We start from the raw sequence: 13,555 nt of genomic DNA on the forward strand, positions 1-13,555 counted from the left end.
TAAAATAGTTTGTCAGACACAAATTTTTTGTAGATAATTTTGCTGATGTTTTCATAAAAGTACAGCTTATGGGAGCTTCCAGAGAGGCAATTATAACTAAAATACATGCAAATTTTTAAGTAAATATTTATTTTTTAGCACTTTTAGGGTTGGTTCACATATACTATTATATTAATGCAGCAAAGAAGAAGGAACCAGACGCCTGGTTCCTTCGTAAAAATCTATTTCACAAGAATGCATTTTTAAATCTTGTAATAAATACATGATTTACACACTTGGATCTTTTTTATTTACTCTAAATAGAATGATATTAAATTTTTTGCGACTTTGATTTTTATTGTAAGTGGAAAATAGGGTGGTCTCTTTTTAAAAATTAAAAAAAAAGCAAAAAATTGATTTCGTTTTGTGGTTCTCTGGCGCAAACTTACGAAACAAACAGAAAAACTGCTTGTTATTTGCAAACATATTTAATTACAAAGATATTTTAAATTTTATAAGAACAAAATTAATTAAACTTAAACATTTATTTGGCATTTTCTTTGAACGAATAAAAAAAAACATACAAAAAATATCTTTTCAGATTAGTGCAAACAGTAAACATATTAACTTGTAGTGATTGTCTTCTTGGTAGTCGAGATCCAAATCTCCGTTGTACCCATCAATATCATCTACAATTTCTTCACCAGCTATAAGGTGTAAATAAAATCCTTGATCTGCCTCAGGAATTAAATGCATAACCGATCTGATGTCATTAAGTTTGGGGGTTGATATCGGTTTCCATTGGGATAAAGTACTGGCAAATTAATTGTGTTAAATACGTCTGTCTGTCTGCCCTTTTGTTTTGGTTTTATATCAACCTCAACATATAAATCTTGGTCATGACTGAATTTAAAAAATAAGCTGTATGGGGAGTTTTTCTTTATTTTAATTTCTCTGATCTCCAGCCAGTTTATTTTTTCACCAATAGTGTCTTTTTTTCTATTAACTATATTTTTTCTAATATTTCAGATGAGATAAAATCGTTCTTATTCATTTGATGTATTGTAAATGGGCTCTTCTTTCTGGAATTACTAATGATGTTAATGTAGTCTTGTGGTGTATACAGCCTTTGTTGATATTTCAACGCCTTTTCGATATCACCGACATCAGAATCGTTCGGCAACTGTGGCCTGATATAAGAAATTTCATGCTTATGCTTTCCAAGGTTGATGAGTTAATTAAAATGTGTTTAAGTAATAAACAAAGTTTTATATTTCGGTTCTGCCCACCGCAGGAGTCTGACCATAGAATTAAATCAGTTTCATCGCGTTCCAAAAAGAGTTCACAGTATTTTTTAATGCCAGATCCTACTTCCTGCGCCCCACGGCCAGCAGTGCCTTCTGTCCAGAGAAAGCAATAGCTTTCAAGCTTCAAAGCTTTCTTTTGCCGCTCGTATTCCCAAATTGTATAGCCATAACTGTCGTTTATAAAACATAATGTTTGTAGGAATTCGTGGAAGCGGTAATGTTTTTTCTAAGTCAAATGAAAATGTCTGTATGTGATCATTTACTTTAGCGCGCTCAAAATCATTGTTCATTAATTTTCTAGCAGTTTCAGCAGCTTTTAAATGCGATTCAAGTTCAGTTTTTTAATTATTATTTACATTGCCAGAATATATTTGAGCACCTAGTTGATCACACTTGTTACAGGTATCTTTTTTTAGTTTTTTTCTTGTAATATTGAAATCTGTATAAAATATTTTTTGTAAGTTGATAGGCTTACCGAATTATTTACCTCTGTTTTATAAAGGTTATACATAGTTTCAATGGTCATATCGGTAGGAAGATGAGACTTATACTTCTGATTTTTTTTATGTGATACACTACTTCTTCTCTTTGAATATCGGAAATTTTAAAATGCTTTTGGTGTTTACCACGATTGTCTTGTACATCAAGAGTTTTAAATTTTTTTAGTGCAGTATTAACCCGTTTTGTTGAAATGTTAAAGGTTCGTACAAACATGTCGCTACAGACAGAAACGTTTTCTAAATAGTACCTTCTAGTATAATTTCGTTTTGGGCATCCTGTGCGTCTTCTCTTTATTTGCCCTTCCTTAACTAAAGCACAGATTATTCCATTTTGTAAACTATATGTTCCAATCTTCCAAAATTTCTCAAAAAGAGATTTACGTCCATCCTGTCTTACTTTTTCATAGCATTTATCTAAACAGTTGCATCGATAATCTACAAACTCTTTTTTTGCTATGCGATTGCCTCTTTTCGAAATATGAGGTGAGTTACAGTTTTTCAAAAACTTTCGGGTCTTATCGATTTGTCCAGGGTGCTTTTGTCCTCGACCCTTTCTTGGCCTTCCTTTATTTACCGGAACTGTATTTTGAAGATCTTGCCTCTCACCTAAAGATTCTGAAGAATCCGATGATGAATAAATAAAGTCCGGATCTCTATCATCTTCTATATCAGCTTAAAAATTTTCAAATTCTTCATCTTCTATTAGAGTGAAGGCGCGACGTAGATGGATACTAAAGAAATGAAAAAAAATATATAAATATTTACTTGTTTGCCAATAAGTAGGTCATATTTATATTGTTTTATTAAAAGTAAAAATCATACTTTTTGTAACGACGCTCTATTTGCATACCTTATTATGTACATAATTATATATTTATTATATTGTAAATACCTGCGTACTTACGTTTATCTGAATATCAGTTGTAGGTAGTTTTATTAGTTTCTTTCTGCATTATAAGTTTCTTGGTCATCCTTTGCTAATAAAAAGGGTTCTACACTGAAGCAAGGATCCTAGAAGACAAAGATACAACAAATTATTTATTATGAACACCTAATAAACATGTTTTTTCCTTATTAATATGGTATATTGTCACTATACTACAATATTAACCTGATGGTTGATGGTATCTGGCATTACTAAATTATTAGAGCAGCAATTTTTCATGATTTGTTTCGTTACATTTTTCCATGGAAGTATTGGGAAAAGCCTAAAAACAGAGTTATGTTATTTCAAAAAACTTAATTATTCTCTCTATCTTAACCTGTGCTTGAATATTACAAGAAATTATCTGTGGGGTCCCCTCTTCCATTGGTTCAGTGTATAGGTCAGTTACGTCCTAAAAAAAATAAATATTTAAAATATGTATAATCTAATATATCATATATATGAAAGTGAATTCAAAAAATGTATAATCTTAAAAGATGCATTATTTAAAAAAGATCCAAACGACTTTATAACGGATCCAAATGCCACATGCATTAAAATTCCGTCTTTTAAAAAGGAACCAGATACACAGCAGAATTTAAGGTTAAGAATTAAAAATTATGTTAAATTGTTTACTTACCTCCGTGTCAGGATGAGTTTCTAACTTCTGCAGCATTTCCAACATTTTTTTCCCCATGGACATATTAATTTCAGTGTATTTTCTTAAAAAATTGAAAAAACAAAATTATTTTCCGGTCCGAGCGTAAACAACACCTGGGTCTTTCTTTCAAAACTACATTTTTAAAAATGCTGGTATTAAAGATCGACTTTCCCATTTGTGATTCCATACTTTCTAATTTCACCAGTGCACTGGAACTTTGTTTAAAATATTGCATAATTTTTTTAACTTTATGGATTTCCTCTTGGAGTTCTATTATGGCATTCTGTAACACTAAATTAAGAGTATGTGCAAAACAAGGGAAGAAACGCCAGTTAGTAATCATTATTGCAGTAGTGATATTTGCAGCATTATCTGATATAATGCAGGAAACTTTATTTGTAAGGCCTCATTCATGTACTTGAGACTTCAAAAAGTCTGACAAGTTTATTGCCGTATGTTTCTCGTTGAACAGTATACATCCTAAAAGACAGGAATCAAGCTTATGTTTTCCTTCATAAGTTTTAATAAAATGGGCCGTTAGGGCAATAAAGCTTTGATTATTAATGGAAGTCCATCCGTCTGTCGTTAAACAAACTGCATCTACTTTTGACATTATCTGTAGTAACTCTAGCTTTCTTTCATTATACAGGGTGGCCCATAAGAAAATTCATTTTTAAGAAATTAGGTAAAAAATAACGACAATGTTTTGGTATTGTTTATTGACTGAAATATATAGAGAGTATATGGGAATTTATGTTTTAAAAATTAAATCGTCCAAATGATGATCCACGATGACGGCACTCCTCCAATCGTGTGGGAAAATTTTGAAATACCTTAGTAACTTGTGAGATTAATCCAATTTCCTGTTGGAAATTGTCCTTAAGTTGTAGTTTAGTTTAGTTGTAGGATTATTACAATACACTTTACTCTTAAGGTGTCCCCATAAGAAAAAATCAGCTGGAGTAAGGTGCGGACTTCGAGGAGGCCATGAAATATCGCCTCTGCGAGAAATCAGTCTTGCGGGAAACATTTATCTTACCACTGCAATACTCAAGCTGAAAGTATGGCAGGTGAATGTAACTTCCGAATGTATTTGGGATTTCTTTCATACAGTGAAAAAGGAAAAACCCATCGATGATTACAATGTCAAATATTTGCGGTATATTATCAGCCGTCTTTATTTGTAAAACTTGAGTAATAGCCGATTTTTCAGTTTTACAAATTACTCCGTCTGAATGACATAATGATAACGGAATAGGTGTTATTGGGTACGACAATACCTTTTCAACGTCGATATTAAAATTCATTGATAATGCCAAAATTCATGCAAATAAATCTCGTTGAATACGTATTTCGTAAATCTTGTTTGCAAACTTTATTTTGCTATTCACTGCATTTGCTGAGAAGTTCTGAATATCGACCCTCGTGATAGCTTTCTCAAATCGTTCTGGGTCTATAAAGCATTGAGCAATAAATTCTTTCCTTAACTGATGGCCTGATTGCTCCACTTTTAATAAATAATTCTCAACCGTCAATGATGCTGCCTTTCCTGTTGTGATGTTGAACAGAAAGTTTCTATCAATGTTACCATCGAAGGGATTCATAAATTTATCAAACGTTTTTATAAAATTTTGCAGTTGCTGAGAATCTCTTTTGATTATATGAGGCTCCAGTTGTGTTATGATGTCTGGACGTTTCTTCATACCAGCAGTCTCGTAAACATGAGAGATGATAGCAGCACGAATAGCATGACTCTTCGCCCAACGTTGCCGAGCAGAAATGGAATTTGTGAAATGAATTAATCCTGTTAATCGTTTTGCCACATCGGCATTGATCGTCTATTCTAAGGTGATATCAACTGGTTGTCTTGAAAAAGATTTATTGGTCCGTTTTATACCGAAGAAGCCATTTTTCATGGCAACATACAACGATGGGTGCGTTTGCTCAATAATGGTCAAATTATCGATATATCTGACTAGCCAACGTGCATAATTCGGTTGGTTAAATACGAAAAATAAATTCGCTATTTTCGGTAGTATGTATTTGAAAAGTAAGAAGTCTCCAGTCCTAATACTCCGGCTTAGTGTCAGATAATGATGGACGTGATTTATGTATACAGTGTAAAATTGTGGGGTTTTTCCAAATTTTCCACTCGGGCAATCTTGTTGGCATTTGAAGAATTTCGTCAACATCATTGAAACATTGGGGTTTTTTACTATATCAAGGAAACAAATATCTACGTTCTTATATATGTCGTAGTCCTATTGTGAAATCCGCCTTTTTGCGAAGATTCTAGGATCTTCATGAAGCGCCGGCTTATAGTGAATAAAGCGGCTTCCGTGTTTAATTTGTTTTGGTTTGTTTACTTAGTGTGTCCAAGTCTCAGTGTAGGTGCCAAAATGGAACCAAATAATGAATTATTATTCTCAAAACACTACGAGGAGTTTTACAAAAAATTTCCTAGGAAAAAGCCGTATAGTGGGGACAGTGGCGGCTCGTAGGAATTATTAATGGATGGGCAGATGAAATGAGGAATGAGCAAGTGAGTATGAATGGTGTAAAAAATCCCGCCGCAGGCGTCCCGCCGGAGTCGAAAAATTTTTTAGGTGCCGCTTACACAGTCGAATAATCTTAAAAAACATAAAAAACAAAACATCAAAAAACAAAACGTAAATTAATAATATGTCGCCTACCTTAGATTACAGGGCGCGAGCCGCCACTGTTAATAACAGTATCGATAATTCGCGATTTAAAATTCCACCTCATTTCCGAACTTCCTGGCACACGCTTAGACCCAATTTCATCTAAAACTCTGGGACGCTTCGTAGATTTCGAAAAAAAAGTTGATATACCCGTAAGATTTGCAAAGAAAATCCGGCATACTTTTACTTTAGTAGCGGAATCTTGTAAAATTAAATTCATTCTGTGAGCGTAGCCAGCGCACAAATATTGCTAGAGGTGCTATATCTTTATTTTTTTTCTGTTTAAACATTTAATTCTTCTGACATAACGGATGCTCCATCATACGTTTGACCTATTAATTTTTTTGCAATATCGAACTCCTGATATTTATTTATTAACAAATTAAACAGATCATCAGCTTTGCGTTCTGCACTTACATCTTACATCATAGAAGCCCATAAAGCGTTCTACTACTTGATCATTTCTTACAATTCGAAATATGACTGACAATTGTGATAAACACGTGATATCTGTAGATTCATCGATCTGCCAAGAAAAACAAGATGAATCTTTTATTTCAGCAGAAATAACATCACGAACGACTGAATTAATACTATCGATTAAATCGTTCTGAATGGTTTTCGACAAACCGCTAAAAACGGAAGATTCATCTAAAAATTCTTTAAAATTGTTGTCAAATTTAGATAGTAAATAAGCCAGTTCTTTGAAGTTGCCCCGATTTAATGAATCTTGAGATTCGTCATGACCCCTAAATGCCTGCTCTTGCGTTGCTAAGTAAATTATCAAATCAATTAGTCTTTGTAATACGTCGCGATTTTTCTTTACTAACTCGTTGTGTTGCAATATATTCTCGCGATATGCTGAATTTATAGCGCACTGTATGCTATAATTATTTTTACTAAATAATTTAAATTTAAGTGATGAAAAAGTATGGTCTTCGAATTGGCAGTGCTTTTGCAAGGATACACCTAAATGCTTTAAATCATTATATCCCGTCGAATTTCACGGACTTTGCGCTTTTTCCGCGAAAAGTAAACAATTCCAACAAAATAGTTTATTTCTTGTCTCGCTACCCGTCAACCCTTCGTATTTATAGAACCAAGAGGTATTAAATGATCTATTCCTTGTTTTATAGTTCATAATTAAATTTTTCATACCCGGCCGCGGCATTAATTTGTGAACAAATAATTTATCATCTAAATTAAGGAAATGAAATTTACACTTCAGCAAAAAATCAACCAAATCCACTTTATTACTTACGGCGACCCGAACAGAACTTGGCTGCGGCTGAACACTTACACTTGCACTTAAATCTGCCATTATAGTTTAATAATAATTATTCTAATTTACATACCTACAAAAAAAAAAAACTACTCGAAACCGCGAAAATGTCTTTAGGCAAGGTTTAAAGTTTCAACGACGCACACTCTTCTCGTCAAATGGCCCAAATGCTGAAAGCCGAATACGACCGATGGGCTAGCCCGCGGAGCCGAGATCACGAGGTGAAATTTGAATTTACCGCGTTAAGGGCTCCATACACGTTTTTTCGGGCAGTTTTCACATTTTTAACCGATGGTTGAAAACGTTAAAACGTTGGAAAAGCAGATTCAGATTATGGTTTACAAAAAACTGAAAATAATACTGCTTTATATGATCAAAATAATGGGAAAAATATGAATGATATTTTATCAGAATTACTCTTAATATTACCAGTCAAGAACACACAGTTTGCGATGATATCCTTATACCCGAAGACCCGGATATTCCAATGAGAAGCGAAATTGGTGAATTGCAGAGTTCTGATTTATGTGTAGAATGTCAAGAGCTAATTTATAATGCGCCAGCAATTGTATGTGAAATGTGTAATTTTACTGTAAATTTTTCATGCGCGATAAATAAAACGATGTGTAATATATGTAATAATTCAAAAACAATCGAGGCGTAACAGTTATCAGCATTTGCAGGTCAAAAGCGCCAGACTGATCAAATGGTAGCTGCGACAAAAAAAATGTTACCTAATGTAGATGTGGGTGAATGCGTCCTTATTAACATTGATAAAGTTGATCGCAGTCCAGGGGATCCTGAAAACCTTATTACTGTCGTAACGGACATTAAAAATGGAGTGTATCAGGTTGACACTGTCGGAGGTATTATTAAATCGTGGTTAAATAGACCAGATATAAAAAAAGCAACAGCTGGGTTTATTACTTTGGATCAAATAAATAAAAATAAGTTTATATCAGTAAGGGAGGCAGTATCTTTAGAATCTCTTTTTAAAGGACAAGGTTACGTTAAATGTTCATGCCAACCATCTAAAACTCAATGTAAAAGCAAAATATGTCAGTGCTTTAAAGCAAATATGCAATGTAATTCACGGTGTCACAAAAGTGGTCCATGTGCGAATAAATAAGTAAATTTTGTTTAAACTTCATGTTTTACTATATTTTAGTATTATTTTGTTATTTTTTTTAAATAAATATTTTTGTTATAAATACACGCACGTATCTGTATCAGATTAAATAAAGCTTAATTCCAGACGGATCATCTCATTACATTAATATTTGGGCTAATTGTAATAATATATCTCATTTTTCATAATCAGCCGGCTCTTCGTGAAGTGGCGTCTATTTAAGTTAGTCTGATTGGGAAACAAGCGAAATTACACTATATGGGGGAAAAGGCCCGGCTGATTGTGTAAAATCATCATTTTTCACTATCAGCCGGCACTTCATGAAGGTCCTAGGATCTTCGCAAAAAGGCGGATTTCACAATAGGACTACGACATATACATTTAAAGCGCAACGTACTTCATCACAATTATTGATAGCTTCGTGCTTCACAAATGCTTCGAACATAAGGCACTCCAAGCCCAGAGCCATCATTGGGTGTATTCTTTTACACCTATTGAAATGTTTTCCGATTAGAAAACTATTTACCGAACCACCGGCAATAATTCCACTCTCAACGGCAACGTCCGTGAGACCGCAATCGGTTATGTATTTGCCTATGGCTTTAAAATAAGCGAGCATGATGTGAAAGGCACCTAGATGGATAAATAAATTATCAAATCGTGGTTTTTCGGTGGCTTGGATCTGCATTGCTACTTTAGCTATAGCTAAATCGTAGGTGACATCAATATGAGGTTGTTGAAGTTCAGAATCAAAAAATAGCAATTTTTTGACTGCGGATCATTGTTTCCACAACAACGGAGATATCAGTTGGCGATACATTGATTGGTGAGAGATAGACAATTTTTTGTTTGGTATCATTAATGTCTTCAGAATATCGGCTGTTGGATCCTACCTACATAGGGGCATCTGGAAAATTCAAAGCGTGTGACAAAACCCAAAGGGCATCTAATTGTTGTACTGTCTGTAGACTAGATGAACTTATTGTACATTGGTTATCACCAGATGTTTGTAATATGTTAGTGAGTTTCGGCTTCTTCGTATATGGTGTCAATTCTGTACTGATTACATCAAATTTGCGTCTTCTTTTAGATAATTTTTCGGCAGTAGTATCACGTTGACATTCATCATAGTCACAGCTATCATCAAATACAGAATTTTGATATATGATACCAACTGTATCATGCAGGGTATCTTTCCCAGTGGTAGTTTCGACAAACCTGTCGAAATTATCAAATGCAACTTCAGTATTTAAGTTTGGTACTAAAGTGATACCTTCCGGGCATTCTTGAGTTCTCCCTATCCAAGAAAATGTATGTTCTGTTTCTGTTTCCAGTTCTTCGAGAACATGATAGCTGGAACAGTGACCACATTTGTTGAAAATATCAATGACTTTACGGCTACTGGTCAAACTTTTCTTAGCCATTTCCAATGTAATATGCTTTCCAGGCTTAATATTCCCATTGGTTACAGCGTAAATTGTATCAGCCGAAATTGAATGTACTTTTCTGTACAAATCTTGAGTATTTTTACGTCGATTTCGGGCACCGCTTAATAATGTGACATAAAAATTCAGCAGATCACTTTGTATCGTACATTCTCCTGTCATCAAGTCTTTCAATTTTACATTCATTGGTAAAGGCTTCTTTTCTATGTTTAAAATTCTTTTTCGTAAAATGAATGCCGCCCTTTGAAGAATTTCTTCTTCCTCTAATAACGAAAAAAGGCCATCATCTATTGTCCTGTTTTTCGGTAAAATGATATTTTTATTCTGGAAAGCTGCAACTTTAATTTCATCACCGAATTTTTCGAGCATTTTATTGAGCATGTGGTGAAGGTTGCATCAACTATCATAATTGTGGCCTTCGGCTTCAGAAAATTTTTTCATGATATCATTGTAAATTTCACCCAAAGATATTAAAAAGTAACAATTGCCACGAACAATAATATTGTCTTGGACGAACTGCTTAAATTCATCATCAGCTTTTTTATGTAATTCTCGATTTATGTGGAACTTTGTTTGATGTCGGACTACATTGGATTTTAATTTATCAAAATAGTTAACACGGCAGAGTTTATGATAGCAAAAAGACGGAGGCTCCGGAGATTCGAGTGTCTTGAAAATTTCAGTTTCTTTATATCAGTATTTTTATACGAGTCTGAATATTCTGCAAAGGCTTCCACGAGAACTTTATTTCCCCTTTGACCAGTGGTACCTGGCGTCCTTTGTGAGTTTTGATTTTTTTTTACAAAATGTACAAATATCCAGGCCCACACTTAACTCTGTCTCTGATATTTGTTCACCTGAAGGATCCAATGTATCAGATGCACATTCTTGAGGTGTTTCTTCTGTTTCGTGTGCAGATGAAGTACTTGGTGTTGGTTCATCTGTGAAAATATATTTAAATACAAAAAAAAAATACAAATCTGATAAACTGCTGGTCAAATGAAACGCATTTTAATTTCGCTCACCGTGTATGAAAAATAAAGTAAAAAATTGCCTAAAAAATGCATTTGCGTTTCATTTGACCAGCAGTTTAGTATTATAGTCTCATTTCAATTTTGCATATTTTCATTACCTGTTGGTACTGAAACTACTTCCGATGATATAGACGCTCTTCTTTCATAATATTTTTTCATAACCGCGAGAAAGATTTTGTGGCATTTCAGCTGTGGCATTTTAGCTGCCATCACATTCTGACACGGGTAAAGCGACGTCGTTATATTTTAAATTAAACTGTTTGCGAGCAGCTAACACATCCCGACACTTTTGTAACGTCTGTCCAGTAAAAGGCACCACTTTATCGCCTGTACGATTGTCGTCACAAAAAACGCATGGGAATGAACATTCCATTTTTAAATAACAGCAAAATAATCTATAAAAATAATCTAGTCTTCACTGGCCAACACTGTGGAAAGAACTAACCGTACACGTGACCCCTTATTTTAGATCGAGATACCCTTATCCTCGAAAGACCGTCCCTATTGCAGGCAGATGGTCACTGATGAATCACCATTCAAAAATGCTAGAGAAAACGTAGAACTAGCGCGTGCGAGAGAGACAGCATATGAACGACGCTCGTGGATACGCTCTCTCTCGCGCGCTCGCATCCACGTAAGTCTGTCTCGCTCGCACTTACAGGAATGACATTTTTGACGTTTTTATATGATGCAATCGTCAAAACGGGCTGGCTCTAGATATTTAAAATATTTATAACATTGCTAATATAAAAAAGACCGTATAGCCGGTAGAAAGTATGTTGACTTGTACTTGAATCCACGCACTTTCAACATAAGCTGGCAGTACTTTACAATCGTGAAAATGGGCTGGTAATTTTGATTTCATTTTCTAAATACTCTAAATTGCTAACTATAAATAACTAAACTACTCTAAAACTCTGTATTGAACCAGTTCTCTCAAATCTTCTAACCCACTGCTTAATTAGATTTGAACTGGGAGCCTCCTTAATGTCATGCAGTCTAAAATGTCGACGGAAAATTCGACGGACAACTACGTACGCATGATTATTCTCATAACACGCCCGAACGCAAAAAGCACGCTGCTCTCCCGTGTACTGCTGCATCGTTACTAAAGTCCCAAATATGAGCTATTTGCCACAGAACACAAATATAGAGAAATGCGTGTTGCCTAATAAACAGATAGAAATTCTGTTGACAGCTATATTGACGTTGTTGACAAAGACGGGGGGGACCATCTTGGGTGGCATATGGCGGGAAATTTAAGCATGATTTATTGGTCGATATTTAAATTTAAAGTAATTTGCAGAATTACAGAAGTTGATGCGTTAACTGATGAGTGATGAGAGATATATTTAAATAGAATTTTATTTTAAAATTAACAATACGCTTATCAGTTTGTGTTTCAATGTGAATATTTTATTAAAAACAATTTTAATAAAATACTCACATTTTATTAAAATGTTACCATACCCATTTTTAATGAAAAAAAAAGTTTTATTTTATATTTAAGGTTGGAAAAAAATAAATATTGCTTATCAGACATCCCTCATCACTTTATTCAAGAATTAACACATAAACTAAAATACTGTTTGATTGAAATTTAATTCTCAAGATATTGTTTATTTAGGACATTTAAGATTTTTAGATATAGATACTTACCAAGAATTTCAAATTGGCACGATAGGTATGGGAGCAAATTTCAAATAAAAAAAAAGCTAAATTGTCTTTTAATTATTTTATTTTAAGATGAATTAAAATAAATTTAACAAAGGTTTTTAAAATGCATAAAAATAGTTACAATAAATTATAAATTAAATACAGTAAACTGTAAGTACTGTATTAATAAGACCTTTTATGTAAAAAATGGAATTGTTGCAGGTATAAAGTATATTTTAACTGAATATCCTAATAATTTTTGGATTTTCAGAAAAAAAAATACCTGCTTTTTTTTGTTTCCTTAAGTGTTTAAAACATTATAAGAAACATGTATAATATAACAAACATACCTAAATTAAAAATAAAACATATATATATATTTTAACCATCTATACAATTGTAACGAAATAATATATATCCACATATTATAGAAAACAAAATATAAACTCTTATAACAACAGAAACTGTACCTATTTCTTGAAATAAATCTGGCTTCTTATTATGAATAAATTAATTAATAATGACTAGATATAACACAAATTCATATGTACAAGTTAATATGCATGTTTTTTTATTTTTTGAGTATTAGCAAATAAAAACAAAATATGAACTGTAATAAAAAACTTAACTTAATCCGTGACATGATATAACTATGTACAGGGTGGCCAAATAAGAATGCGAGGTACTGTATCTGGGAAACTATTCATCGTAGAAGCTTGCGATAAAAAAATTTATTACTAAAATGACCAAGAGAATGACCTGGAAAATATTTTCAAGTTTCTAAAATGGCCGCTAGGGGGCGCAACTGCAATCTTGAATCTAGAAAACTGATGTTTCTGTAAATTTTGCTGAATTAACCTAACAAAAAAATAGCTGATTATTAAAGTAGAGACTAATCCGAACCTTTTTTATTTGAATAGTTTTGCTGTATCTCT

This window comes from Anthonomus grandis, chromosome 22, assembly GCF_022605725.1.
Source record: "Anthonomus grandis grandis chromosome 22, icAntGran1.3, whole genome shotgun sequence".
Classification (NCBI taxonomy): Eukaryota; Metazoa; Arthropoda; class Insecta; order Coleoptera; family Curculionidae; genus Anthonomus; species Anthonomus grandis.